The sequence below is a fragment of the Vanessa tameamea genome, chromosome 23 (genome assembly GCF_037043105.1).
Source record: "Vanessa tameamea isolate UH-Manoa-2023 chromosome 23, ilVanTame1 primary haplotype, whole genome shotgun sequence".
Taxonomy (NCBI): Eukaryota; Metazoa; Arthropoda; class Insecta; order Lepidoptera; family Nymphalidae; genus Vanessa; species Vanessa tameamea.
In genome coordinates, this window is record NC_087331.1 from 1190475 (window position 1) to 1206298 (window position 15824).

At 31.1% G+C, this 15824-nt stretch overlaps 1 long non-coding RNA gene across 1 annotated transcript in view; it reads left to right on the forward strand.

The window, feature by feature from the left end:
• LOC135193982 (uncharacterized) overlaps positions 1 to 15476 on the forward strand; it is a 169857-nt gene extending 154381 nt beyond the window's left edge. The window contains exon 3 of the long non-coding RNA XR_010309534.1: positions 15445 to 15476. This is a non-coding gene — a long non-coding RNA (uncharacterized LOC135193982). The remainder of the gene's footprint in view (positions 1 to 15444) is intronic.
• Positions 15477 to 15824: the final 348 nt, after the last annotated feature.

The window sequence follows — 15824 nt, forward strand, 5'->3', positions numbered from 1 at the left end:
AGGTCTTTGACCTGATATGTATCGGATCGTATAGAGTTTCCATTTCATTGGACCATAAAAGTGGCAATTGAAAATTCATCTGTATTTGCACTCACACGCCTGCATTTAAAACCTCCAACTAATCTTTAAATTGTCAGCCGTGGCGAAGCAGCAATAATGTTTTATTTGTGTGAGTGACGACCTCCGTGGTCGAGTAGTGTGTACACCGGTTTTCATGGGTACGCCACTCCGAGGTCCCGGGTTCGATTTCCGGCCCAGTCTATGTAGAAAAAGTTCATTAGTTTTCTATATTGTCTTGGGTCTGTGTGTTTGTGGTACCGTCGTTACTTCTGATTTTCCATAACACAAGTGCTTTAGCTACTTACATTGGGATCAGAGTAATTTGTGTGATATATGTGTGGCCCAGTAGAAGTGATTAACCAATGAGTGCGGTTGAAAACTATACAAGTATCATTTAATTTTCATGTGTTTAATTTATCTTCCTTCACCAAATGAGCACGAGAAAAGTGACATCATTCATCTCATATCCGTTGATCAAGGAAAACATCCTGATATCGAGTATGTGTCGAATGAAAGTCTGCCACCAACCACATTGAAACAGCATGGTGGTCCAACAATCTGTTACTTAACTTTTAACGTAATATTTATGTTACAGAAAATTCGACAAGCGACCAGATAAATAATTCCTAACCGCCTTAGTGGCTAATTTATGTCGATATAAAAATATTTATAAAATTCGTCACAAGGCTTTGGTATTTCGAGCTCGTAATTTTGTACGGTTTATTTGCACATCAATTACGTTGATAGCCCTGTCCCTTCCCGCTAAGTAACAATAACAGTAAATAAGTCTAAGTGTTTAACAGACTAAATACATCTTAAGAAACATTTGGGTTACGGTGATGTTATACAAGCATTGCATTAACACATTGCTGTGTGATTCTGACGGAATTCACTCATGAAATTTTTGATCCTTATGATCAATCAATCAAAATATACTTTATTCAAGTAGGCTTTTACGAGCACTTTTGAATCATTTGACAAACTATATTTAGTTCCGGTTGTTCCGCAATCTGCATTCTACCGAGCCTGCCGATTCTGCCTGGAATTCAACGAGTATTAGCTGCACGCTTTTTTTGGCAAATATAGTCAATGACGCGAATCAAATTCTGTGGATGAGAAGGCAACGCAATAACGTATAGTAAAATTAATTTATATATTCATCTAGGTAGTTACTACAAATTGTGAACACTAATGAAGTAACACGTAGACTAAATTAATGAATAGGTTTTTTTTTTAAATAGATACTGGGCGTAAAAAAAACCAACTGCGAAAAAAAAATTAAAAATTTTAAAATTAGAATCTTTTCCATCGCGATAAATTTTTCTTCCAAGTATATAAAATAAATTAATAAAGAACTTTCAGTTCATATATATATTCAATTTACCGACGAAGGGGGTTAAACGGTTATTATAACAAAGAAAAACAATAAAGAACGTGGTTACAGAAGAAATTAATTTCAGGAGTAATCGTTGGACGGCTGCTTTTGACGCGCAATTCATTACTGTATAGAAAATATTGTGGGAATGAGGGTATGGCGCGACTGTTCGAGATTAAATATATTAATTTTGCCTTGACTGATGTGGTGTTGCGTTTAAATTTTGTTACGTACGATGAAACATTTCTGACACGATATTTCATATATTTTACAATTTGTACTTAGATTGATGCGCTCTTTTCTATTTATAATATTAAATCAAACGAGCTACTAAAGTTATCTCAATCAAAACACTATCTATAGGAATTCAATGACATGCGGAACCATTTAAAAGTTTGTATACGTATTTAATTATTTATCCGTCAATCTGAATTAAAGAATTTGATTTAGATAAGTTATTTCACAATCGAGCTGAGATGGTCCAGTGGTTAGAAAGCTTACATATTAATGATTGTGGGTTCAAGTTGGAGTACCACTAAATTTTAGTGTGCGTAATTAGTATTTATAGTTCGCCTCGTGCTCGTTGGTAAAGGAAAACATCGTGAGGAAATATACATGTGTTTAATTTCAACGAAATTGGAGTAGCGTGGTAGAATAAGCTCTTTACCTTCTCCATAAAGGGATGAGGCCTTACCCAGCAATGGGACATTTGCTTTACTTAAAAAAAATGTAATTCATTAAAATAAATTACATAGTTCCCGTGATTGTTGTGGTGTGTTCCATGGGACAAACAGTTGTGTTATTTAACTGGATCTGTATCATAGTAATAAAAATTATAGCAAATATTTTATGCTTTCTGGCCTTGCCGCCAAAAGCAACGCGTTGCGTCTTCATGTGTTTTTTTTCAACATTTATGTTTTTATTAAATACATTATTTTACAGAACATTGTAGATCGGTGTTCGGTGATCAGATTGGTTTCTAAATATTAATAAATGAAATCTCAGTTATATACAGACTAGTAGATGAAGTATTAAATCGCTAAAAAGCTTGCTCATAGTTGGACGTACCTTTACCCGGCCGTAGTTATTAATATTTTCTTAAGCATTTCTTTTTTAATAAATATTTTGATGACTCTACATTAATGGATTACATTCTTCTTTCTTAAACTATGACATCAGATCATTTTTTAATTTTGATATTTAATGAAGTATTATCATAGAATTCTATTTATTTTTAATAAGATTTTAATAATCCGTCGTTAGTCCAGCCATGGCGGCTATTCTCAACGAAGAATGTTCACTTACTCAGGACATATAATGCTGAAGTATGAATATTTTACTTGGTACTAGGGCTTTGTGCATGCCCGTGAAGGTACACTTTCATTAGATATACTACCGCTAAACAGCTACTGCTGTTTTGGTGGTAGAATATCTGAAGTCTCAGTATTGTTGTGTTTCGGTTTCAAGGGTGACTGAGCCAGTGTAACTACAAGCACAAGGTTGGTGGCGCATTGGAGATTGGTGGTTGGGCGTTGGTGACTTTTTACCATCAGGTGGCTCATTTGCCCGTTCGTCTAATGTGCTAACATAGTTACATTTTATACACTTTTAAAATATGAAGCTTACGTTAAGTTCAGTAAAAATGTATGTTTCCTTAAGGTGAACATTATCTTCAACAAAAAGCATAATTAATTGCCTTCTATTGGGACACGGCTTACTATATGTTTCCATTATTTTCCGTAAAACATCAAAACACAATACAATTCAAAATCATCAATCGAAATTCACTCTTCTACCATATAGTTAGGGTTGTTATTTCTAAATCATTCATGGGATAATATGTTGTTTCGGAAGTTAAATTACAACAGCGATTTAGTAAATACTTTCAATGTTTTATTAGACCTTAAGGAGAGTGTAATAAGATTTATTATTGTTTGTCTTCTTTGAAAGGCTAAATAAGATTTAGTTTTCTCGGTGGTGTTTAAATCAATTTTGACAAGCTGCTTGATTTATTGAATTGAAGATTCTTATGAACAAAGGAATTTTCTGGTCTTGAATTTTAGGTCACTTGTTCTTTGGATTAGGATAAAAGGACCTCTATTACTGGTCGCTTTGATTTGCAGGTTTCGTCTCAGTCTGAAACCCTACACATTTATATTTCTGGAGACACCATTAAGATAGGGATACCTATTCCCAATATTTCGCAGCCATTATAGCCAAATTTCATCAATTATGCCGCATTGGAATGAAGAGGTGAAATTACCTCAAGTCTTCTCCTCGAAGGAAGAGGAGTTATTAGCCCAGAAATGAAACATTTTAGGGCTGAAGACTTTACTTTTGAGTTTATGTCACAATTACTTTGAATTCACTGACTGATCGGGCTACGCTCAATTAATGGACTACTTCAGTTTGACACTGGTTGACTCAAGCAGTCCATTCATTGACGAAGTTTACACACGATATAATTTCATGCTGCGACTTCAAGCGGAATACCAACTGGTAAGCAAACTGTATGAAGCAGGAAATCATCATCCAAATATCACGCTGTCAAAACCGCAGGCTACTGATATTCGTAGATAAATAGCAGTCTTAGATTCAGACAATTTTATTTTACATCCTGCCTGGAAGTCAACAAGTATTAGCTCCACACATTTTTATCATATGTATAATCTTGTTTTGAATTGTTGTTTGAACTGTTTTGAAATGGCAAAGTTAAAAACGATTTCACATGTTTAGGAGTTGCTGCTTCGAAACGCACATGCAACATTTCATTATTTTTAATATTTTAAATGAAATAAATAGTTTATGTACTATTTTATATTTGTATATATATTAGGCTTGCAAGAATTCCTAAAATAAAAGTAAGTAAAATAAGCAACCATTATTGCAATAAATAGTATTAATATTTTAAACTTAATCATGTGGCAAAAACAGCGACCTTTACCTTATATGAAGACACTAATCCTCTAATAACCAGTCAAAACAACCAAAAAATAACTAAAACAAAAATTTGTGATAAGTTGTGTCCAAAATCCACTTTACTTATCTAAATTCAATACAGTTATGTCGCAGATATTACAATATATTTTGATTAAAGCGTCTAACAATTACTTTCACCTTAATTTTTCAAACAATTTCCCCAATAACGGTAGTACTTCGTTATCCAATCTTATTAAGAAATTAATTCATTTATTCCGATAATTAGTATTCGACCTCCGTTCGCCGCATCTGGCCTTTATTAATGTCTATTCCCTTAGGGTTCCGTATAATTAACCGATTTGTGAAAATATTGGTACTCTTTACCTTGAGTATTGCGTCCATAATAATGAAACAGTTTTGTGTAATTTGTTGTGAGGAAAAAGAAAATTCTTATATTATTGCAATTTTTAGTGATCTGTCTATCATTTCGCCTGTCCTAACTGACTAAACTAAAAATACCGTTTTTTAAGGACGTAAGCAGTCTTGGCTTTGTGCCACCTGATGGTGTGTGGTCATCAATGCATATAATTGCGCCACCATTTTATATTTATAGTAACACAGGCATACTCTTCAAAACAGAACCCAACACAACTAAGTATTGCTGCTTGGCGATTGAAAATGTGATGACTGAGTGATACGAGTATCTACTGAGACTTGCATAAACCCTTAACGTTACTTAAATCCTAAATTAACTCATAATTTTGATATATCTTGTAAGTTTGTCTAATTTCTACCTTGATCCCTAAAGATATATGTAAACAAAATTAAAATAACGCCCATAAACAGTAACAGAATTCCAGGAAAATTTTACTAAGCCTTTGGGTCCTCTGAACATATTTATATTTAAAAGCGCTTAAATCATAATTTATTGGAGCAAAAGTTTCTTTCAAAAAGGAGAAATTTATACGTATTAAATATTTAATGTATTTCGTACCCCGAAGGTTAAAATTCTGCGAATGTTGTTCCTAAAATAATAAATTATTTTTAAGGATTAACATACGTACGGTTACACACCTCTTTTCACCCCTTTGACTTGTATTGCCCTTCAAAGTTATAGATAGGAATAAGAATATGATACAGGATACAGTGAGTTGAATTTATCATTGGTAGGCTAAATCCATACGTGAAGCTTAGGTTGGAAGGCCCCCTGAGTTTCAGGGCCCTGGTGCACCTGGCCCGAGGATAGCTACGCCGCTGCCTTTAAATAATTTTGTTATGAAGACATGGATAAAATATTGTAATTATATATAAGTGTATAAGGTAAATATCCGCGTATATTTTATGTATTTTTTTAATGCGTAGTCTTATAGTTATATTTTTTAAGTTGGTTTTAAATAGTAAGTAATCCGTCATAAGCGGCCAAAACCAATTGGGCTGTATTTTCTTTACCCAATCTAAAATTTCAAAATGATTGTGATAATGAATAATTCTCCCTGAAATTAGAAATTATACTAAATATTCTTAGGAATTACTATAGATTCATAACCCCAATGGAATTCTTAATAATCAAATGAACTAAGCTCAGCAGTAGGAAAATTAGGCATTATTAATACTCGATTTATGGTATTTTAATTTTGGCTAAGCCTTTAGATGTTAATATTAATTCTTTAAATTCTGTTTGGGCCACGTGTAATCGTGAAGCTGTTGAACTGTTAAAATGTACCTATCCCACAAAATCGATGATTTTAATAAAAATAATGACAAAATATTTTTGTAACACCAAGTTTGGGAATTCGCGAAGTAACAAAAATTTGAAAAATATTCTCTTCCTTAAAGTTTTCGATTCAATAATAAAGTCTCACAGAAAAAATTACAATTTCCAAATAATATTATTTTATTTTTATCTTTAAAAATGTGGTTTCAAAAATGTTTTCCTCAAATTTACTTGAATAACGTAAATGTTTTTGATTTTGATTGAAATCTCTGACAATCCGATTCAGCATTTGCTATTGTTAGCTGTAAAACCTTTGTTATTGCTGTCCGTATAGTTTCAATGAAGGTTCATCAATCAGCACCCAATCAAGGGATAATGGAGTCACAAAAAGTTTCCTTAGATCAAACTGAATATAATTAGAAAGGACTAACATTGGCGCCCAAGATGGGACTGCTTTGAACAATTTAATTCTTATTGAGAAACTATTGCGACATATATCACAAAAATTATTCATTAAAAATGTTATTTTATGAATTCATACTATATGTTATGATGTGATACCTACACCCACAACGCAACGAAAATAAATTTGGAATAAAAAAGTACCGAATTCAATCAAAATTAAAATACACTACAGAGCATATTATTCTAGGTTTTTAATGAGTAGATTTAAAAACGATGTTATTTTCTAATTGCTTTGTTATGAAAAACTATTTATTGAGGTTCCAAATGAAAAATCCATGGCGCACATAGAAATAAATTAATCGCTGCTATGTGTATACAAAATAAAATAGATCTCGGTCTTCGTTTTTTAATAATTTTACGTAATTTAATGTTAAATTAAATCCGATGTACATATAATGAAGTTAATAACTTGCTAATACAAAATGTGTGTTATGTAATTTACATTTATTCGTACAGTATTATTCTTGTTTTTCAATGAGCAGTAAAGGGATACAGTCCAATTACCACAATGAATTTAATGGAGGTCGGTATTAATATTATGGACACATCCAATACGGCATGGTTGTCAGCACAATGATGCTTATGTACCACAACTTTTTATGATATTGCAAAATATTAGGCCTACGCCTGTCTTGTTACGAACGGATGAAATGTGTGAAACATTATAAAATTAAAATTGGGATTATGTATTTAGGATGACAACTTTGTTTGGTAATTGTTTTGTGGAATGTGTACGAGTAATTTGATTAAATTTTACTTTTTTATTATATATAGCAGTATATATTTCTAGACTATGTATTTTAAATATGCTCAATTTATCTTAAGCTCTTTTGTCTTATGTAATACTAGTATAATACTTTGCTTCATCTATCCCACTAAGCATATAAAAAGGTTATGGACTTATATTGCGGTAAGTGTCCTCTACCCTGAGAGATTGATAAACTTAGCACAATGAGCATATCTCGGAAGCTGAAAGCGTTTAATGGAATATAAAATAAGATTTTTTTTATTATTACGGGGCGTGGTTGTAATGAAATATTTATAAAATTATAAAAGCCAAAAACATTAGGATCTCGTTGCAGTCGACTTCAATAAGCGAAATCACCCTCATAAACCGTTACTATTGTAGCATAACAAGTTGAATTGACCGTCTTTTTGTACGCTCTCAACGCTCAGCAGTTTACAATGGAATCAGCGTATCCTTTAGTTGACAATCCAATTTCGCTTCACAAGCCTCAGGGGGCTGTGTTATTCGAACTACCGAGATAACGCCGATGAGAATTCTTAGTACGTGATATTATTTTTTCAAACCATAAGCTTAATAGAATTTAACGAGTTTCTCGATCAAATGAGGAATACTTGTTTTGCAATCTCTATTTAAGGATAAAATCAAAATCAAAATATACTTTATTCAAGTAGGCTTTTACAAGCACTTTTGAATCGTCATTAAACAAACTGTTTTAAGGAAAGCTACCACCGGTTCGGAATGTGGATTCTACTGAGAAGAAACGGCAAAAACAGTAGTTACTCTTTTTCAGCATTTAAAAATACAGTCATGTTACTGAAATACAATTAAGTCAACAATATTCCAGTACATTCGATTTGAAAATTTTAGGTTGATTTGTATCGTACATATGTACATTCCTTAAATATGAGATCTAAAAATATATTAACTTACCAAATTAACAGTTGTTTTTTTATTTAATACAAAGTTGTATAATAATCTAATAATAATTGAAATCACTGGTTTAGTTTTTAAACGTTGCAAATCTCGATTCTCGAGATAACCATTTTCCGAATTTTGTAGTAGCGTCACGAGTTGCCGGATTGGAAGGATTTTGTGAACTCGAATTTTCACGTAGAAATCTCGAAAAGTTTCTGCCATCTTTCTATAAGTATAAATTTTAATAGATTATAGGTATCAGGTTGGTCAGATCAAATGATTTAATAATGACATAAGTCCTTACAGAATATCGCCGATTTTGGTAGTCCTTAAAATATGTCGATGTCGATGTCCTTAGAACATTGTAAATACTAAAATGATTTTAATATATCAATATATTACCATTATATTATTTATTTTCTCGATACTATCGATTTACTTTTTATTACGGCAGGATCGACATAAGAATACTTTTTATAATATTTTAGTAACGAAATAATTCGATCGAGTACTTTATACTTGTTATTTACTTATATGACAATTTATTCCATTTTATTACCAAAAAATAAGACTCCTTGATATTATTCGTCTCGTAGAGATTTTTTTCAAGCCATTATTAAAAAAAAGACAAAAAGTCAAGCTTGGCGCTTAAAGTGTCTTATCGCGACCCGCTTGGCCGCCAACAAAACGGGCCAAGTCGAGGAAGGCTTCGATGTAGGTTAAATCATCTAACAACTGACCCGGTTTGCACGTTAGAAAAGATTACTGCCATGCATAGGCCGCTTTGTAAGATTGGACATAATTGGCAAACGATTGACGCAGTGCCAATTAACTTTCCTTTGAAATGCCTGTTTATAATTGTGGACGCATGTCGTTTCAGCCAAGGCTTTGCATTTGCTTTGGACAAAAGGCATAATAAGCAAAAAGGTAGGCAAGGTAAACGCAAGCTATGTAAAAAATGAACAATAATTGAAGGTCAACAACGCTTTAAGTACAGACAATCGCCATTGACTTTTCATGTTTGAAAACCTTCCCATATCTGATGAAATAGTCAAGTGTATATCTACCAGCGACCAGCGTGTTGGAATAAGCTGCAGTCTTCTTCCTTAAGAGGAGGCTGTTTGTGGTAGGGTATCTATTTGCTTTACTTTACTTTAATATGGCACAAAACACGTCAATCTGTAATTTCAATACTGTTTGATAGGATAAACCAACAGACAGTCTCACATTAAGTATATACAGATATTTCCGATAATGTTGTTAATTTAAGCCATTTATTAGCAGCGGAAGTCAGACGGCTATCGGTCTTAATCATTTACTAAGCTGACCGATATAGAATAGAATATTAAACAGTTCTCAGGTATTTGCAATTGACCAGTAAACCACTAATTTCCAAAAACTTTAATACCAAATGTTATAGCGATGGAAAAAAGCTGGAAAATGCTAGAAATACTAGAAGACGAATAAGGAAAAGAAAAATTCTTCTTCTTCTAATTCTTGAAAGTATGAAAATATTTGATGAAGCTGAACATCATCATCGAGTTCAAATTAAATTTTAACAAAAATAGTCTTTCGAGAACTTAAAACTATATGTTACTCGTAATTAACTTTTTAAAAAAATAGTAAATAAATTTATGGTCGCCTTATAAAGTGATCACCTTTTGCTGTTTGCTGTTGCAATGTAATCACAAAATATCGCAACTTTAAGTACAAACTCGGTTGCAATTTGTACAAAAATTCTTATTTGACTTTAGTTTTTTAATTTAAAAAATGTTACTCTATAAAATATAAACTACACTCACTATTTTAAACTGTAGTACTTTAAACGACAGATTAGTTATCTTGGAAATTTTGTATAGGGCAAAATATTATAATTAAGAATGATTTAAGTAACATATATGGAAACAATTACTTTTTACTATGCTGTAAGGATTACAAGCTTTGGACCAACAGCAACGTAACGTCATCACTGTTGTTTCTATTTATTTTTTGTCATATCCTTCTCTGTAAACACATAAATATAAGTCCCCTGTAAGCACTTACAGAATGTCATAAAATCTAAACTCGAGTGGCCAGTGACAAATGCAAGGGTTGACATCTTGAAGGCGGAATTAGAGAAAAATGGCGGAAACAAGATGGCCGACTTGACTTGATTTCTTTTCTTTAAATTTAAAAGGATGTTTATTTGCTAAGAAAAATACATACATATAATAATAGATTTGCTCAAATCCTTACTTATCGAACATATCTTTAGCTAAGTAAACGAATTACGTCTTTTCAACTACCTAATAAAGTTTGTCACAAATTTCGATAAAATTTTACCAGAACTTGTCTTTGAAAATTTGCCGATGAACAATATATTTAATCTTACTTGGTTCCAATTTTAAACATGATTTTTCAATTTGCATTTTCCTTAAACGTAAATAAGCATTTACGTCTTTTAATAAAACTTTTTAAAACTTTGTCGTACTAAAGATTTCAATATATGTATATTTGTTTTTAAATAAATAATAATTGTTCAGTAATACCATACTGTAAAAGCTCATATTTTATTTCACTCTTGTAACATTGAAAACCGACTTACGGGTGTCACGCGATTTTGATCCTTTTAATCATAGTAGTCAATGGCGCATATTACTTTCTGAAATATTACATTCGAGTTCGGCCTTGAGTTTCATGTACAGTTTTTAATTCTATTGACAGAATTCTTTAACAAAAATACGTATTTCCAATAGAAATAATTCCTCAAACAAATATGACGTATTTTTTCTCTTTAGCTTTTCTTTTATCGAAAATTTAATTAGAAAACCAGTAAGAACGTAAACCCTAGAAACGGCGCTGTAATTAACAATCTTGATTTAAATAATAATATGCGCGTTGAGGAATATGACATTTGACTCGTGAAAAATATTAAAAATGAGAAAATTAATTTGATTCGTTCGAAATTAAAACGGAGCACATTGCAACGCTATGCCGACTGTTACACCGTATTGAGTTAGAAAATTCCTTTAGATTCGGATTAAAACGTTTTTGTCTCGTACTAATAGCTATTTAATTAAAACGATTCGAAATGTATTTCATTTAAGACAAAAGGAATATATTTTATTTTGAACAAAATTTTTAAAAACTAGCATTTAAAATAGCCGTTATTAATAAAGATAAAAAAAATCTCCAAGTTGAGTCTTGAAGTGAGAAATTGTAGTTATTTGTATGTATTTAATAGGAGTTTACGTCAACCCTCCTAAAACACGGCTTCCTCTGACAGGTTCATTACACTCGATGTTAGAGAGGATCTTTGTGGTAAAATTAGTTATATTACATTTTTTACATTAGCAGCCTGTAAATTTCCCACTGCTGGGCTAAGGCCTCCTCTCCCTTTGCGGAAAGGGTTTGGAGCATATTCCACCACGCTGCTCCAATGCGGGTTGGTGGAATACACATGTGGCAGAATTTCGTTGAAATTAGACACATGCAGGTTTCCTCACAATGTTTTCCTTCACCGCCGAGCACGAGATGAATTATAAACACAAATTAAGCACATGAAAATTCAATGGTGCCTGGTGCCTGGGTTTGAACCCCAAATCATTGGTTAAGATGCACGCGTTCTAACCACTGGGCCATCACGGCTCTTTTTTGGTTACACAATTAAAAAAAAAATCTTATTCGATTCTCCGAATTCCCCCTCAAGTATTGATTCATTCTTGGAACCTGTCGGAATTTATTCCATACATATTTCTTTAAATATACCCATTGTATTCAATTCCCGATTGATTATTGCACATTTCGAAGACGAAGGAATTTGGCTCTATCTAATGTTATATCAGTATAAAATAAAAAACGCGTATTACTAATCCTTAATTGTAATATTTATATATTAAATTATATATAATAAAAAAAAATATATACAATGGTTCGAGTTCTTGTCGGTGTGATAGGGTGTAAGTTTAATTTGTAATTCGGAGTTCGTTTGTGGTCCGGGCGCACTTTAGTCGTGAGTGGACCGATGACCGTTTCATGGCACGGTGCAAAATAATCAAGCGTTGTTTTGGGAAATTTGCCGCATGTTATTCTAGATACTCCAGTGTAGGATGACCTTTATCTATTAATCGTTAAACTATTTAGATTATCTGTTTGATTGTGTTACGATATCTTTGTCAATCGTGACCAATTAAATTATTGAAATATAAAAAATAATTATAATAATTAGTTCGAAATTATTTTGATCAGACTTACCGAATAGTACAAAGGTGCAAGTATGGCCTTAAAAAATGAACTAAAATTTATTGTAAGAGAAAATGTATTTGACTATAATTAGCAAAATATTATTCTTTATTTAACTTTTAAATTTAATGTTGCTATATTATTGTACTGCAACAGATTATATCATTGAAACCAACTTTGTATACAAGTTATATATAGTGTTCATTGTACAAGTGAACTTTACGGTTACTGTGAATTAGAAACATCACTGGTAGTAAGCCAAGTTATTCCTGAATGCTATATAATATAAATTATATTTACATAATATGATTTTCTTTTTTAATAAGCTACACTCGCGCGAAGCCGAGATGGGTCGCTAAATAGTCTAAGTGTTGACAAACTACACCTTTAGATCGAGTTTGATTTGTGACTTAAGAAGGACTGTATTGGAACGTTATAGAGTGTGGGCTATTGACGAGTAATGTGTCAATAAAAAAAAATGTTTAAATTTCTTTGAGGCAAAAAAAATAAAAAAAATCGGTAGAGTTGGAAAAGTTTTTAAACTAAACAAATCCTCAAAAGGAAGTGCTCCGGAAGTCAGATAAATTATTTTAACATTACAAATAGATTTACAAAAACAGCAAATCTATGTTCAAAAATATTTTATTTAAAAAAAATGAAAAAGTAATTTGATTATAATATTCTAAATTTAATTGTTAACATAATCGGGCGCCAGGATATTTACATCCGTTTAAATTAAGCTTAAACAAATATTTACTAAATATAAAAAAAATGTTTAAAGTTCAACAAAAATATTTAAATACATGTCAAATTTCAACTTTAGGTAAAATTATTCAAAATTGACAACTAAGTTACTTAAAATAAAGTTACAAACAAGTCAAGTTTATCAACTTGATTAAACCAAATTTCTAAATAATTATTTTATAAATGTAAATAATTTTTTAATTAAATCTCGCGCGGTTAAATTTCGGCGAAAATAAATATGTAAAAATTACATACCAAGATCCAGTAATATAAATTAGTGTGATAAAGTTTTACTTCCTTAAAAGTTTCCAAAAATCCATCTTCACCAAGTAAACTTCAAATTATAAGTTTCCCAGAAGTAAACTTCTATTTAAAACTTCAAAATATCCAACGAAATGAAGTTGAAATGTTCCTCGAAAAGCGTTGAAAATATCCAATCGAAGATGATGCCAAAGAAAATAATTCCCGTAAATTATTCAAGATAATCATCCCAGAAAATAACTGAAGAGATTAATCCATGAAATAATTGAAGAAAATAAGCGACGAAATATATCGTCCAAAAATAACTTTGAAAAATAACTGTAAAAGGAGAAATAATTCTGATTAGAATCTATTACAAATTTCGAAATCCATTACTTTTAACTTTAATATTCCAAACGACATACCCGGTTAATCCCGGTTATTTTTCACAAATAAAATGCATAGTGGGAAATACTCTAAAAATGATCTGTAAAGAACCACATTCGTTATTACGACACAGTACAATTCAAATAAATTCAAATTTCGAAGAACGATTCAAAACTTACCACGAGGCGACAAATATCGGAATTAATTTTAATAATCCGACATGGATTTACTTCCAATTCACTGTCTATTAAAACAACTATTTTCAACAATATTCAAAGTTTAAAACAAAATAAAAGTTATAAAAACTTCGAAAATAAATTAGCGTCACATTTCGACTCAAAAAGCGGAAGGAAAGTGAAGCTTTAGACAAATGATAAAGATCACTTCAAAGATAATATAAAGATAATAGATCACAATTAGTTCGGAAATGCATAAAGCATAAAAAGTGCATTTTTATTTCAAATGTCAAAATTAGCGGTAATTTCAAATTATTCGTAAACATAACCTTAGAAATTTGAATTGTTGTCAAAGTCAATTGACAGATGACATCTAATATTTTATGTTAGAAATTGAATAATTTTGTTGAATTTATTTTAAAAGAATGTAAACACGTAACGTGCGCCAAAATTACGTTACAGTATGTATGTGCGTGTGACTGTAAATGAATGAATGCATGCTCACACATACATGTGTTTTAATATTACTTTTGGTCTCGTATAACTTGAACTTGAGTACTTCTATTAGTAATGTTTCTAATTTTTTTACAGTTATTGTATGTGTATTATTGATGGAAACGAGTAACTATTGAGTTTCGAATATGATATATTTAATTTTTTTTCAATATTTTATATTATTTTTTTTACACAAGGTTAATTGTCATTTAAGATGATCTTTAAAATGCCTACTTAAATAAATGATATTTTTGTTTCATTGTATGTATAATACGTACCATAATATGACCCGTAAGTTTATAAGGCAACTATTATAATACCTCAACCAAGACACAGTTATTAATAAAACATATTCAACGTTGTTATCAAATATTTTTCTTAATATAGTCAACAAAAAAACATATAAATACCTTGTAAATATAATCGAAAGCGACTTTTTTAATACAAAATAATGAAAATATCGTCGCTTGCATGAACTCGAAAAGCCACAGTAAGTCTGCGGAATTTAAATAAAAATGCAATTCGTGGTTCTAATTTAACTAAAAGGTAAATAAAATTCGATGAAACTTATACAAACTATTTGATTGAATTCACGGTTCTGATGTTTGTACTACATAACAGCATTAACTGTTAAACCTTTTTATTAAAATTTGATTAAGAGTATTTTGGTATAATATGACTAAATTAAGTTGGACTCTTCGAATTTAGTTTATTTTAAACGCGTAATATAAGCAAAAACCGTGGTTTAAAGGTTGAAATTTATTTTATTGCGAGTACGAACCCAGGCAAGCAGTACAGAATTTATTTGTGTATATGAGTTCCCCCACCGTTGATAACTAAGATCAAGGGTGGGGGAAATAATCGCAAAGAAGCATGCATTTGAGGGTTGAAATTAGCCATATGTATGTGCAACCACCATTGGGAGTCGACAAAATATATCTATAAAAATTATATTGATTAAATATATTTTTGTTTCCAATTTCAGATTCTGCTGAAATCCAAAGTGCTTTGTAATGTGAGTACCAATTTTATTTACTCTCGTTTATCTATATTATATATAAATGAAAAAAAACGTCTTTCTAATGTCTTAAGAATATTTTTCGTTCTTTTATAAGATCGTATAAGATTTAAAAAAGCTTGTGTAAAAGGTCATAGATGTGAATGATGAACGTGAATAGATTTTCAATACAAGGTCATCGTTTGTGATGATAATATACCCAATCTTTAAGAGACTCTGAGAGTCTTTTGACTATACACCGGGCAATTCTACTAATATATAACGGTTATCATATGTTCCCGATTATATTCAGATCTAACTTCGAACTGGATCTGACAATTTGTTTGTAGAATTAGCCCTGTTTACTA